This window comes from Malania oleifera, chromosome 6 (assembly GCF_029873635.1).
Source record: "Malania oleifera isolate guangnan ecotype guangnan chromosome 6, ASM2987363v1, whole genome shotgun sequence".
NCBI classification, from domain to species: domain Eukaryota; kingdom Viridiplantae; phylum Streptophyta; class Magnoliopsida; order Santalales; family Ximeniaceae; genus Malania; species Malania oleifera.
In genome coordinates this window covers 110,204,483-110,220,618 of record NC_080422.1, presented here as the reverse complement: position 1 = coordinate 110,220,618, position 16,136 = coordinate 110,204,483, and positions in this window count along the sequence as shown.

The window sequence follows — 16,136 nt, the reverse complement described above, 5'->3', positions numbered from 1 at the left end:
TGTAGAAGGGTTGAAATTGTGCTTGAAAGTGGAGGGCAGACCACGTGCTATTGAAAAAATAAAATAAAAATATATATATATGTATATATATATATATATATATATATATATATATATATAAAAGATGATGTGACTCGGCCATGCAATCGGGTCATCTTTGTAGGTGCTGGGTGATGCGTTGGGGGAGACAAAAAGTAAAAGAAAGAGAAGAGAAAATGAAGTCGAATTAGTTAGATGAGTAAAGTATAGTGAAAAATTAGGTGAAAACTTTTGGAAAATCGATTTCACCTAGTTCTCACTATGCTTTACTCATCTAATTAATTCGACTTTGTGTTCTCTTTTTTTTTCTTTCACTTTTTCTCTCCCAGTACATCACCTAGCGCCTACTAAGATAATCTGGCTGCATAGCCAGGTCACATCATCTTTTATATATATTTTTAAATTTTTTTTCTTTTCTTTTTTTATAAGCACACGATTTATTCTCCATTTTCAAGCATGCTTTGGACCCTCCTATAGTTCGTAATTCTTAAAGCTCAAAACATGAAAATTGTAGAGAATTTCTTTGATTTTTCATAGCATTTTGAATTATTTCGATCAGCTCGGACGAGAATATTACACCCAGATTATGAAATAATGCTAAAATAATCCATAAAAACAGCGTATGATAATTTCATGTCCGATTTCGATCTTAATGTAGTTAGTATTTCTTAAAATGTAAAACATGAAAGATATAGAAGGTTCTCTTAGCTTTCTATAGCATCTTGAATTATCTGGAATTGGAGGTTGAATGAGAGAGTTATACACAAATTACGAAATAGTGTAAAAAACGATCTTTCTTTGTGTGTATGACTCTAGCTTCCAAAAATTATCCTATAATAAAAAAATATGAGTGTCCGCAAATTTTCAATAAAAGTAGGCTAATTTATTTTAAAAATATTGGGTGAGCTCGATGATTAAAATATTAGACAAAATCGGGCATTTTAATTAAAATTATGATCTTGAATGCATGAATTTAAATGTATAATTACGCAACTCTAGCGCGTAATCACATCCTTTAACTAACGTTTTGTTAGTTCCTAACAAATAACGTGAATACAATTCAAGGCGATACTCACAAATTTTAATGAATGAATGCTCATGCAATACAATCATATCATTTCACATACAAGAATATCACCAAAGTACACACAAGTTCATTCATACATGATTCTCACTACTTTGACCCAATTCACTTATGCAGCTTAATCATTATATAGTCATTAAAAACAGTATACTCATAAAATTAACCAGCAATCACAATTGAGAGTTAATGTAGTAATATAAATTCGAGTATAAATAGGCGAACTCTGGAGACATGTGTAATGTGTATGACTTGTTACACCAGGATATTCATGGATAATTACGAAACTATCGCTTTGACTCGACCTTACTAGTATACCCTCAAAAACACTTAAAAGGGATGAGTTCATTTGTCATATGTGAGGAGTATCATGATCAAACATCCCACATATTGTAAGGAACAAATGCTAAATGTATAGAGTGAATTAGTCTGAAAAGGATATAGCCTATTTACGAGGTGTCGGGTCTTTTACTTTAACATCTTCTCACCTACTTATCATATTCAACCAACACCACCCTAAATCAATTTATTCACAAATCAGGCGTGAATACTTCTGAGACATTAGGCGGGTGAAGAGTCTTCATATGTGGAGAATATGTGTCGTGTCCCTAACTTTTGTTGTAGTTGTGTGGAGCAAGTATTAATTTTTCACCTTTTATGGGGTGTTTTTATTTCTTTCTTTAGCTTATATTTTAATTTTTTTTCTTTTCATGGTTAGTTAGGACAATCATAACACTTCTTTTATTGTTTTCTTACCACCCATGTGCATTGAGGTCGAACGAAAGTCCATGAAATAAGTCTTTTTTAGTGGTGACTCGGCCTTTACATCGTGAGTAGGCTACAAGATTTAGGTTTTTATCTTCCCAGTAAATGACACTCCTAAGTTAGCAAGTCAAAAAACAAGACTAGTGTACAAAGAATATCCAAAAAAAAAAAAAGGAAAGTTGAGTTAAATGAATTCTGAGTTGACGTCAAAAATTAAAAAAAAAAAAAATGATAAATGACTTAGCAGTACCTCATAAGGTGTCAAAGTCGCCATGAGCGCTCTTAGTGTTGACAAAGAACCCTAAATGTTATAAGCCATGTGAACGTGTATGTTTTTAGCCTCGAGAGATACCATGTAGACACAAGAGTTTATATAGTCAGATTAACACAATTAAACTACCAATCAACCTTCAATGAGTTATAATTCCTAATTTAGTCATATAAAGAGAAATTACACATAAATGATCCTAAGTGTGTACTCGTAGGTTATTTGCAAGTATGTGAAGAACATAAGTAGTGTCACTTATGGCCTATTCATTCATATTCATATATATTTTTTTCAATGTTATTCAAAGATAAGAAAGATTGAAGAAAAGAAAGAAACTTTCCTGACTACTTAGTGAGTCCGTTGAGGAATTAAATTTTCAGTTTTGTACTTGTACCAGATGAACCTGTATAAAAAATCTAAATTATTCAAAAGTGAATAGATAAATAAATAAAGTAATAAAGACAAAAGAAATAAACAAAAGAAAAACTCTTTGGGTTGCCTCCCATAAGCATTTGTTTTAACGTCTCCAGCCAGACTTTTCAATCTTTATCAACCAAGATCTCCAAGAGGAATACATGCACAGTTCCTCTCCATTTATTCTCTGTAGTAGTGCTTCAATCTCTGACCATTAACTCTGAATATATTTCCTGTCTTGTCCTTCAAGTCTATTGCTCCAAAAGGACTTGTCCATCTTGACCTCAACTTACCCAAGAAGAGTTTTAATCTTGAGTTGAAGAGTAAAACCTATTGTCCTAGAGCAAACTCACGCCTAAGAATTTGTTTGTCATGCCACTTCTTCGTATGCTCTTTGTAAATTTTTGCATTTTAATACACATCACTTGAGAACGCATAACGAAGATGCTCAGGGAATTGCTTCAACTTTGGAGATATAAGTTGCTGCATCTTTTCTGTAAAGCCTCCCCACACGTTGCTATGTTGTAATCTGCTGCAAGGATCGTTTTAGGTGATCAACTGGTACATCTTTTTGAAAGACTTTTTCTACACCTTACTGAATGACATCTACCCAAAAGCTAGTGCTTGGATCTTCTAGAAATCTCATGTCTTGGTAGATTTTGAACATAATCTCTTCCTTGTCCACTTTCAATATTAACTCGCCCTTTTGAACATTAATTAAAGCCCTTCTAGTGGCCAAGAATTAGTGGAACTTCTTGGTCTTCCTTTATATCTAACACCACAAAATCAGCAAGAAAAATGAATTTGTCCACCTTTACCAATACGTCTTCTATGATTCAACGTGGATACTTGATGAATCGGTCTACTAGTTGCAAAGAAATAGTTGTTTGTTTCATCTTTTCAAGTCTCGGTTTCCTATAAACAAAAAGTAATATAAGATTAATGCTAGCACCAAGATCACATAAAACTTATCAAAAAATGAATTTCCAATAGTGCAAAGCAATGTAAAACTCCCTCGATCTTTTAATTTTTGAGATAATTTCTTTTGAAGAATATCATTGCATTCATCAGTAAGTTTCACTGTTTTGAACTCTTCCAACATTCTTTTCTTGGAAATGATGTCCTTCAAGAATTTGACATAATTTGACATTTGTTCCAAAGCATCTGCAAAAGAAATGTTTATGTGAATTTTCTAAAAATATCCAAAAATTTAGAAAATTGCTTATCTAATTTTTGCTTTTGAAAACGTTGAGGATAAAGAAGTGGAGTAGAGAGAATAGGAGGATTGTCAGGAAATGAAATTTCTGGCGGTGTGTTAGTCTCTCCTAGTGTATCATCCACAATCTCCTCTTCTTTCCCTTTATTCTTGCTTCGACCATTATTTTTAGTTATAGGTGTGGACATGGTTTCCTTTGCTGGTGACTGCTCAATTTTTCTTCCACTCCTAAGTGTGATGACCTTGCATTGTTCCTTTGAGTTCACTTCTGTGTTAGGAAAAGTTCTTCTCTATTGGGTGTTTATGGTCGTGGCCAGTTGCCCAATTTGCATTTCAAGATTCTTCATGGCGGCTCCCATATTATTACAATGAGTCTGAATGTTATCTGTGCATCTGTCTTTTTAAACCTTGCTTTTGTCTCCTCAATAAAAGATATCATGACATTCTTAAGTGACATCTTCTTCTCACTTTATTGAATATCATGTCCTAGAGGAGGTTGCAGCACATTCCTTACATTTCCGTAAGACAAATTCTCATGATTTCGAAGCCTTGGATGGTAATATTGTGGCAAAGGATCACCACGATAATTGTAGTTCTAATTGTTGATGTATACTCACTCCATTGCTCGGATCTGCCCTACTTGTAGCTACCACATATTCTGCACTTTGTGGCATCCTTTGGGTTGTCAAAACTAAAATCTGATGGAATAGAGAAGCAACTTGTGCTGAAAGTGCAGCAAATGGCTCCAATTCATGAATCCCAGTAACTTTCTTAGCCATAGTTTTTTCAGTTGGTCATTGATAGTTATTTGAGACCATTTCTTCCAAAAGAGTAGAGCACCCTCAGGTATTTTTGACATCAAAGTTCCCCCAGATGCAGCATCAACTAAAGTTTGAGTTTGTCCATTTAACCTATTATAAAACATCTGAATTTGCAACCAATTTGGAAATCCATGTTGTTGGCAGGGTTGAATCAAATGTTTATACATTTCTCATCCTTCATAGAGTGATTCAAGATCATGTTGCTTGAATTGACCAATCTCACTCCTGAGTTGAGTTGTTTTTGTAAGTGGGAAGAATTTAGCTAGAAATTTTTCTATCATGTCCTGCCAACTAGTGATGCTTCCCGGTTGTAGAGACTGTAATCAACCTTTTGCTTTGTCTCTCGAAGAAAAAGGGAACAGTCTTAGTCTAATGGTGTCTTCAGTAACACCATTGATCTTTATAGTGTCACAAATTTCCAAAAACATCACCAGATGGATATTGAGATCATTAAGTGGTGATCTACTGAATTGGGTCTACTGCATCATGCTGATTAATGTGGGTTCGAACTCAAAATTATTGGCATTAATGGGCTAGCGTCTGATACTTGAATAGTTGTAATTTGCAACTGGCCGTACATAATCCTTCAAGGCGCATGACTACGCATTATCTTGTTCGTTCTCTATGGCTAGTATCCTCTTTTTTCTTAGTGCTATGAGCGTTCTTTCAATCTCCGGATCAAAAGGAATAATGGCACAGGTTCTAGCACGGTGCATCCAACATAAAAAACACACATGAAATAAGGAAGATGAAAAATTAAAATAAAATAAAATAAAATAAAAGAAATAAAATAATAAAAAAATATAAAAATAAAATTCTAAATTAAAATCAAGATTACTTTGTATCAATATTGGTAAAAATGAGAAAAACTTAATCTCCGGCAACGACACCAAAAACTCAATCGGTGTAGACTTGAACAAAGCGTAATCAAAAGATAGTTTTCCCCTTCCTTGAATCGATCAGCTGGTAGACTCGACGTCCAAATATGAGCTCTTGATGTAACGACTCACTTATTTTACCATATTTTTTTTTCACATACATAAACATCATTCTTAATGATAACCCTGATACCAATATAGCAAAATCAACCCGAATCCATGGGTGTCGGGAATGCACCTGTTATACACAGCGGACACCTAAGAAGTGGAAAACATAGATTACATTCACAACAAACAGTACCAAAGTTTTACTACAATCTATAACATTTCTGTAAATATAAATATACAATCCTCCAAAAGACCAAAAGGAAAAACTAGGATCATAATTCCAAAAACCTTCCGACGCTAACTCAGTAAATCATCCTCCTACCAGGGTAGTATGAATTGCCTCTACTGACGCGGAGTTCGGTCCACCTGTCTATTTGGATTCCTTGAAATGTTTTGTAAGTTGGGGTAAGACACCTCTCATTAAAGGGAATAAACTAATATAAGTTGTGTGGCGGTATGAGTATATTCATACTATAATAGATAAACAATACATAACACATGTATGGATAAAAATTGGTGATATAATACTGGATAAAACATACATAATCATGATCATGTTAAATCATACTGAATTTCAGTTATTATAAAAATCATTTGTAATAACTGATAGTATTGAAATATTACCCAGGATGGATAGTTAGCTGATGTCATATATTACTCCCTATGACTGGGTTGTACAGTCCGAAGGCAGGACTTGATAATGGCTGACCGACCACTGTCAAGTCAAATGTGTCTGTAAGTACGATGGGCTCGCCCTACCCTGGTCCGGACTACTAGTGGGACGTTTACAATACTACACTGAAACTACATCGACTATCTATCTCCCACACTCTCTACTGGCAAGTGTGGTAGCACTAATCTGAACTAATTTGAATAACTACAGTATCGAGCCCTGAGTACTGATCTAAACTAAATCATCCGGGTTCTAATAACATATAGTATGTTTACATATACTGATTTAACATGAAATTAGATTGATATCATTTTTCTAAATTCTGACATATCATACATAATTACAGCCTTGCGTCGAATAACATACATAATTACGGCCTTGCGCCAGCTATCAATCACGGCCTTGTGTCGAGCATATTATAACATGCTGAACTGAAATTTGTACTGTTTGTCATAAAATTCTGAACCCATAATTTCCTATATTGTTTATAGTTTTCCTGGAAAAAAAAAAAACTGTTGTAAACATGCTTTTACTGAAAATTTGACATAACATAATATTCGTAAAATGATACTCATGACACACATATTTAAATAGTATTAAAACTGAATACTTAAGCTAAATATATTTTTGATTAAACATTTTAAAATTGTTTTCTTGTTCAACAACAGTATTCCCAAATATTCTGATATAACATGCATAATTACTGTAAATATATGCTGTTTTAAAATAATAATTTTCTTAAAAATAAACTGACTTAATTTATCCCATTACCTGACTACTGAGAAATCCACAAATCTAACTAAATCTGCACCTGTGGTGTTCTTAACTCAACACCCTGAAATTCACATTTTTTCGCAACAAAACTTCAGAATTATTTCATTTCCTTAGTTCAGAAATACCAAATACCTTATAAAACTTAAAATAATTAACTTAACCAAAATTTGGGATGGTGCTCAAATTGGTCCAACCAACGATCTACTCTAACAGATATGAAGAGAAATTTCGCAAGAGTAGCGTGACGACTTTAGATCGTCGAACCATCGTGTAATGAGGTCAGATTTCTAGAGAGAAGGAGAGGGAGGCGAAGTTAGAGAGAGAGAGAGAGAGAGAGAGAGAGAGAAATTCTGCATATTCCTCTCGTAAAAAATGAGTTCTTGAGCTTTTATAGAATGCTTGTCCACGTGGCCTCATCGACGAGCCACGACTTCTCGTCAACGAGTCCAAGAAGGGGTTTCGTTGACGAACACTTACCCCTCGTTGACAAAATTCAAGCCCTGAAATAGCCCTATCGGTAACTTCTCGTCGATGAGATACGCGTCCACGTTGACAATCCTAAGAAGCCTGTTTGCGTTCATTGATGAGACCCTGTTGTGTCTTAAAATTTTCTTTTTTTTCCTCTATTATTTAATTGGTATAATTCACCAGGTCTCTACACTTGAGCTTTATGGATGCGTATTTGGGATGTAAGTAAATCCTAATGTACCAAGGGGACGAGGAGAAAACGTCGTTTATCACAGAAAGAGGACTTTATTGCTACTGAGTGATGCCCTTCAGACTGAAGAATGCAGGGACAACCTATCATAGACTGGTGAATAAGATTTTCAAAAACCAGCTCGAAAAAAATGATGGAGGTGTATGTAGATGACATGCTGGTGAAAAGCCTAAAAGTAGGAGAGCATTGCGAGGATTTGAAGGAAGCATTCGAACTGTTGCGCTGGTATCAAATGAAATTAAATCTTTCCAAATGCGTGTTTGGTGTTTTTGCAAGGAAGTTTTTAGGTTTCATGGTGACACATAGGGGGATAGAAGCCAACCCTGATAAGATAAGGGTGCTGCTAGAGATGAAAGCCCCTCAAACAAAGAAGGAGATCTAGGTCTTGACAGGAAGGTCTGCCTCCCTCAACAAGTTTGTCTCCTATTCAAGAGATAAAGGTCTACCTTTTTTCAAGGCACTGCGAAAGAAAGAAGGTTTTGAATGGGGGTAGGAGCAAAGTAAGGTCTTCGATCAACTCAAACATTACCTTGGTTCCCCCCCCCCCCACCAAAAAAACTGTTAACAAAGGCAAAAGCAGGAGAATATCTCTACCTATACGTGGCCTCAACTCCACATGCGGTCAACTCAGTCTTAATTAAAGAAAAAGAAAAACAGCACAAACCTATCTACTACACCAATAAGGTGCTGAGTGAAGCTGAGGTTAATTACAGCACAGCGGAAAAGGCAGTCTTCTCTATTATCTATGCAGCTCGAAAGTTGAGACCATACTTTTAGTCACACAAGATAATCGTGCTGACAAACTTACCACTAAGACAGATCCTTTAGTGACCAGAGAGCTCTGGGAGAATGATGAGATGGTTGATTAAGTTAGGGGAGTTCGACATACAATACCAGTCAAAGTCTGCCATCAAAGCTCAGGTACTAAGTCTGCCATCAAAGCTCAGGTACTGGCTGATTTCATGGCAGAACAATCTTATGAAACAAAAGAGAACTCAGAGGTGTGGACATTACATGTAGACGAATCATCTAATGCAGACAAAGGAGGAGCAGGACTAATCCTCACAACACCAGACGCTTTGGAGATATTATATGCACTAAAGTTAGAGTTCACAATGACCAATAATGATGCTGAGTATGAAGCCCTGTTAGTAGGGCTGTGCTTGGTGGAGGCACTGGTGGTAGCACGAATTCATGTAACGAGCGATTCCCAACTAGTGGTGGAACAGGTGAAGGGAGAGCTTGAGGCTAAGGATCATAAAATAAAGAAATACTTAGCCAAATCCCAAGAACACATCAAAGCATTCACTCAGTTTGAGATAGAGCGTGTGCCATGAACGGAGAACGCAAAGGTTGATGCGCGGCCAGGCTAGCCTCAATTACAAAGTCAGAACTGGAAAAGTGTAGTTTACTTGGAGTGGGTTTGGAAAACCTTTTTACGAGGAGGTTAGTGTCAACCTGATGATAGTTGAAGTTAATGAACGGGATTGAAGGACCCCTTTGATGTAGTACCTTCGCGACGAATCCTTACTAGATGATAAGAAACAGTCTATAAAGGTAAGGAGGAGGGCAGTGAAGTACACGCTCAAAAACAAAGAGTTGTACAGCAAATCCTTGACATTGCCATACCTACGGCGCCTAAGTACCGAAGAGGGAGAATATGTGTTAAGGGAAATTCACGAAGAAGTATGCAAAAATTATCTTGCTACCAGAGCCTTGGCCCACAAGGCTTTATAAGAAGGATTCTATTCGCCCACAATGAGGAAGGATGCAATCGAAATAGTCAAATGGTGCGATAGGTGCTAGCGGTGTGCGGGAACACCACACATGCCATCCAACCTTCTATCCCCCTTGATCAGTCCTTGTCCCTTCGCCCAATGGGGACTGGATATCTTAAGACCACTACCTCAAGCGATTGGACAAAGGAAGTTTTTGTTAGTGGCGATCGACTACTTCACCAAGTGTGTAGAAGTAGAAGCCCTAACTCACATAACAAAGCGAAACATCACTCGATTCATGTGGGTTTTGATTATTTGCGGGTTCGAAATCCCGTGGGCCATAGTCATGAACCACAAGAGACAGTTCGACAATGAGCGCTTCAAGAAATTTTGCGTTGACCTGTCTATAAAACTTTTATTCGCATCAGTTGCACATCCCCAGAACAATGGCCAGGTGGAGAACATGAATCGTACGATACTGCACACTTTGAGGACGCAGCTTGAAACTTCATAAGGCAGATGCGTGGAAGAGCTCCCGTCCATAATCTGGGCTTACCACACGACCCGACGAGCAGCAACAGGTGAAACCCCATTCATGCTCGCTTTCAGAGCAGAGGCAGTCATTCCTACCGAGGTTGGGATCCTTTCCTGGCGAAGGCAACATTATGATGAAAAGAACAATAGTGAAGAACTAAGGGCGGAATTAGACCTCTTAAAGGAGAGACGAGAGCGAGCATATATAAGAATTGCCATGTACCAATAAAAAGTGGCCAGGTACTACAACACTCGTGTTAGGGCATGGACATTCCACTGAGGAGAACTAGTCCTCAGGAAGATGCGAACCAACCCAACAGAGCTTGGACCTAACAAGCTGAAGTCGAATTGGGAGGGACTGTACTGAGTGGCGTCAGAAATCAAGTTGGGAACACACACCTTGGAGGGTTAGGGGGAGGGGAGATAAAAAACACATGGAACTATGATATGTTGAAAAAGTATTATTTATAAAATTTCATTACATAAGTTATACAGTCAATTTAAAAAGGTTTCAAAAGCCATAGTACAATTTCAAACGCAATAAAATATCGAGCCGGAATCTTTAATCACTAGCGTTGCTTCCTTCTTCGCCTTTCTTCACATACTCTTCAGTCTCATCCATTTCTTTCCCTGACTTTGGGCTCTCATTGTCGTAGCCGTATGAGCATACCTCGACTAGAGAAACGTCAAAGTGTATTGTCTTGACTTGTTCTCGGAATCTCCGAAAGCTTGCGTGGTAAGACTTGGAAGTGTCTAGGATGAATTTCTTGGAGTTTCGGTAGTTGGATACTGCAGCGTTGGCAGCCATAGTAGCAGTAGCAGCAGGGATCTCCTCATTCCGAATCCTTGCTATCTCCTCTTGCAGAGCCTTGTCACGATGACCAGCAACAGCTTTAGCCTCAAACGACTCATTCTGCATAGCAACGTATTTTTCACGAGACTTTGTTGAGAGCCAGTACATCTCAGCCGCCTTGTCCTCAGCAGCTAGGGACATAGTAGCTAGCTGCAAGCTAAATTGAAATTAACACATAGCAATGAGCAGTAAAATCAAATCTAGACCAAACTACCTGATAAGTGGTGTGCTAAATACTGGAGAGTAGGTTTTCGGGGAGGGTCAGCTTTGCCTCCACAAGGTCTTCAACGTGCACTGCACGACGAAGGGCAGGACTAGATAGAGTAGGATCATAGAAGATAGGTTATCTAGAAGAAGTAGCCATGGAAGGAGCCAACGGAATAGGTGGATGCTCGTTTTGGGCAACGGGGGTGTCCTCCATTTGAGAAGTCTCACCTTGTAAGTCTAGCCTTTTCTTCTTCCTACTTGCTCTTTGCTTTTTGGTCTTAGCCATTACAACCTCGTATTGATTGACCTTCGCTACAAAAAGAAAAGAGGGTAAGGTAAAGGAAAGTTAAATAAAACATTGTACACATATAATATGCATAAAACTCGAGAAAAGGAGAGACCAGGAGAGACACGACTCAGCCCCCACTGCATAAGGACTCACTCCTTGAGCAGTTACTCGTGGGGAATAAGCCCCTGCAGAGCACTAGCTCGTAGCTTTTGAAGGATAGCTTCCTCTAACTGAGACAAAGTGGGAGCCAAGTGTCGCAATCGGGCTGAAATAAAGGATACGATTATATAATAATATGACTTAGGCATTTGCAGGATAAATAAAACATAAAAAGAAGAACATCACCATCCATAGAAGTGGACCACACATGGGGCTCGTGATAATCTAGATCCGCAGACGCAAAAAAGAACCGAGACTTCCAATCATGAATGGAAGAACTACTAGGAGTAAATAGCTTGTAGTTAGGAATGACATTGAAATAGTACAAATCCTTCTCTATGGTATGCCTCCTCATTTGATAACAGCTTTGAAATAGAGGCACAGTAGGCTGGTGACCTCGTTTGAGGAGAAGGATGGTGAAACACGTCAACATCAAATAAGAATTAGGGACCAACTGTGAAGGGGCAACGTTGTAGAAACGAAGCACATTGGAAACTAAAGCTAAGAAGGGAAGCCTAATACCTAGGTCAAGGTAATTAGTATATAGACATATTTCATTTGGACCGGGCTGCTGAGCTGACTCGGAGCTGGTGGGTAACCCTAATGTGGATGGTGTCGGGGATAACGAATAAACGACATACGGTCTGCAGTTCTGATAAGGTAAGGTCAGATCGAGCATTCCTAATGGTTACGAGAGATCTAGACTGAGTCTCGGAAGAATTCATGGAGTCAAAATTTCAAAGTGTCAAAAGGACAAACAACTTACACAATAAAAGGATTTGGATCAACGGTGCATATTTTCAACAATTTGCTAAGAACACATCCAAGGGAAATGAAGAGTGCGAAGAACATTCAAGCAAGATATGAAGAACATTAAGATTATAGCAAAAAAATAGCACACAATGCCAAGAAAAAGAATGAAAAGACGCAAGGAAAAGGGTGGAGCGAGGGCGTACCTAGTAACAAGGGAACCTCTCTCAGTTGAGACAGGGAGCAAATGGGCCAACAAGCGCCTTTTATAGAGAAAAATTGGCTCGAATCTCTACAAGAATGCGAATCCAGAGGAGGCAGGATCATTGATTATCCCACATTTCGAGGAAAAGGCTGTAAGTCTCCGTACGGGCCCACAATCGAAAGATGATATCATCCAACTCCCGCGTGCTGGCAAAGGCTCCATACAGGCAAGCCTCATATTCAGATGGAACACCTAAGAGACGTGTAATTTCTAGAAAATTGCAATACCCCAAAGGTATGACTCACTTAACAAAAAATCTTGAAACTTTATAGGTGAAAGCGAAATTATGGAGACTCTTGGAACTCCAAAAGTATACCATTGTGTGCGAACCCATCTCGAAACCGGTCCCGCTGATGAGCAATGCTCACGAGGCCCAAAAGAAGATGCCTAAAAGATGAGTACGACTCATTAGGCAAAGAAGACCGGTCCAACTGATGGGTTAAGGCTCATGAGGTGACAAAAGATGCCCAAAAAATGAGTACGACTCATTAGGCAAAGAAGATTGACCCAGCTGATGAGCAACGCTCATGAGGCCCAAAGAAGATGCCTAAGAAAATGAGTACGGCTCATTAGGCAAAGAAGACTGGTCCAACTGATGAGCTAAGACTCATGAGGCCAAAACAAATGCCCAAAAGATGAGCACGACTTATTAGGCAAAGAAGACTGAGAACTGCTTAGCTAAATTCTCGAGAAGTAGCTGGTCGGAACAAAGTTCCCCAAAAGAAGTGGCTCAGAAAATTCTTGAGAAGAGTTGGTCGGAACAAAGTTCTCTAAGAGAAGCTTCTATGAAAAAGTACTCGATAGGAGCTGGTCGGAACAAAGTTATCTAAGAGGAACTGCTCGGAAACTTACCTCAAGAGGATCTGAGGAGCTGCTCAGAAGAAATCCACGAAGAGAGTTGCTCGGGGTAAATGCTCGTGAGAGCTAGCTCGGTGTGATCGGTTTGGCAAAAGCCAACGCGTCTCAAAATTAGCTCGAATTAGCCGAAATTGGCTCCACATCAGCTCGGGTAAGCCGTCTCTGTCCAGTCCAGCTCGATGAAGCCAAACGCAACCTAATATCAAACCGGATCCGCTGAATCCGGTTCGGTATCAGCTCGAATAAGCCATTTTCCTCCAATCTGGCTCGGCATCAGCTCGAATTAGTTGTTTTCCTCCAATTCGGCTCGTCAAAGCCGAATGCGTCTTAATATCAGCTTGGATAAGCCAAACTTACCTCGACATCGGCTCGAATCAGTTGTCTCCCTCCACTCTGGCTTGGTAACTAAAAGAAAAAAGATAGGACAACTTTCAAACTTTTAAGAACAAGTTCCAAAAATTCAAAACTAAGGGGGGACAACTAATATACCCTAAATATATATCCATTTTCCATAAAAGAGCATTAAGGTGCTGCAGCAATCAGTGCCATTATCGCTCAAGGACTGTTGCTCTGAAGGGGTCGACCCCATGTTGGCCAGAGCGATCCACGTCCGCATCACATACAACTGTAATTGGCTCCTTAAAAGTCAGAGCAATTCACGCCCGCGACATAGCTCATCGATAAATATCCATACACCCTTGGGTCAACTTCGGCCACCATAAGTAGGGGCTCAGGGAAGAGGCTAAGATAAGTCATTTTTAACCCAATCTTACTGTTGCATTCAACCTCTTTGTAGCGTTCCCTTACTTAGGCATCAGAGTGATCCCCCGGAGTACACCTTGGGTCTTCTAAGCCTGTTCTTCTTTCATTCTTTTTAGGTCATCGTAAGTCGAAGAGAAAAGTCACATGTCATAACCATTTTTATCCCGCAACACCTCTCATAATAAAATGCGGGTTCCATGTTTTTATTTTAGAAAAATAATCATTTCTTTCTTTCCATATATACCATAAAAATATAGCAAGAATGTTCATAATAGATCTAGTTTCTAATTTGTTAATGTTTTATTTGTCAAGGTCAACAAGTAAATCCATATATCCATTTTATATTGTAATAGAGAGGTGGACCAAATTGGTCGTGTTATAGGAGAATGTAAGAAAAGATGACTTAGGTTTCAGGAGCCACATTGCATAGTGTACATTGAGTATCCTCTCTTCCCTTAATATGTTTTTCTTTAAACTTAACTTTGTTAGGAACAATATTCATCAATAATTTCCAAGTAAGTATCCCGATCTTTGCTCTACATTTAAGATTAACAACGAGTCTCATATTTTCTTGTAGATCAGATTCAGATTTGCACTAAAATGCCAATTGTTTGAATTCTTCATTTTAATAAGATGATGGTAAGCTAATATAATTGAGAAGGAGCCATTCTTACTTGGAATCCACAATCATTTACATTGGGATGAACTAATGGGCATTTGGACCTTTTCAATTGCTTTCCGGATATCCTCATAAAAGTTTTGCAATATCTCCTCCTTTTAGGATAATTTTTGTTGATCAATGAAATCCTTCAACTTAAGGGATGAGAGTGGTCAATAGGCAATAAGAGAGGATGGGGAAAAATTAGGAATCCAAGGTTCTTCCCCACATGGAAAGTCCCCATCCCTAAGTGTCCTTGTACATACTTTTTACCATAATGGCAATGCTTTTAAAAATATTCTTCCATCCCCAAGAAGCCCAAGAAGGATGTTTTGCTTTCTATAAGGAAGATTTTGGAAAGCAAATTACTTTACAACTTTTTACCCAAAGGGAATTAGGCCTTTCGAGTAATCTCTATATTTGCTTTAGCAAAAGAGCCTAATTAAAACCATGGGTGTCACAAAGATCCAATCTTTCAAGACTCGAAGGGGTATAGATGGCTTTCTAGTTACAAAGGTGAAGTTTACTGTTCACATTGCTCCATGTTCTCCACCTCTTAAGCAGTTGTTTATGTTGTTACAAACCGAATTAGGAATTTTCCATACACTTATTTCATAGGTAGCATACTTATGCCAATTGTCTTTATTAGAACAACCCTCCCTACTTGTGAGAGTAAATTACTTTGTCAAGCCTTTCTCTTTTCTCTAGCTTATCACTAAGATTCTGAAAAACTATAACTTTTTTTCTTTCGAGATTAACAAATATACCTAGATACCTTTCAATATTGTTTATAGTTTGGATACCTAGTCTTCGAGCTATGATTCTCCTTAGTGCCCAAGGAGTGTTGTTACTAAATTGATAGACAAATATCTAACATTTATCTTCAGTCTAATGAAACTTTGAATCAGATTCAAGATATTTTTAATTTCTTGAGTATCATCATTGTCAACTTTACAGAAAATGATATAATCGTTGAAAAAGAAAAGGTTAAGATAACTGTATGTTGAGAATTCCACTTTTGAGTTTATTTAATATTAAAGAAATAGAATGAAAAAAGGGTACTTACATACACAATTGGGACGAAGACTCAATAGACTTAAATTTTTGAGTCAAGTTTATGCTCATTCATGTATATCAAGTCCATTCGTTATCAAGCATGCACCTTCAGAAGAATTTTTTATAGCAAACCCTAGCACAGTACACCTTCACAATGACTAAACTACCCTTCTGCTCTCAACTCCGCCAAGACTGAGGATTCAACGAAGGAAGGAAAAAAGGGGAAAAAGAAAATATCCAGCTCTATAAAAGGAAGATAGAGGTTGCCATTG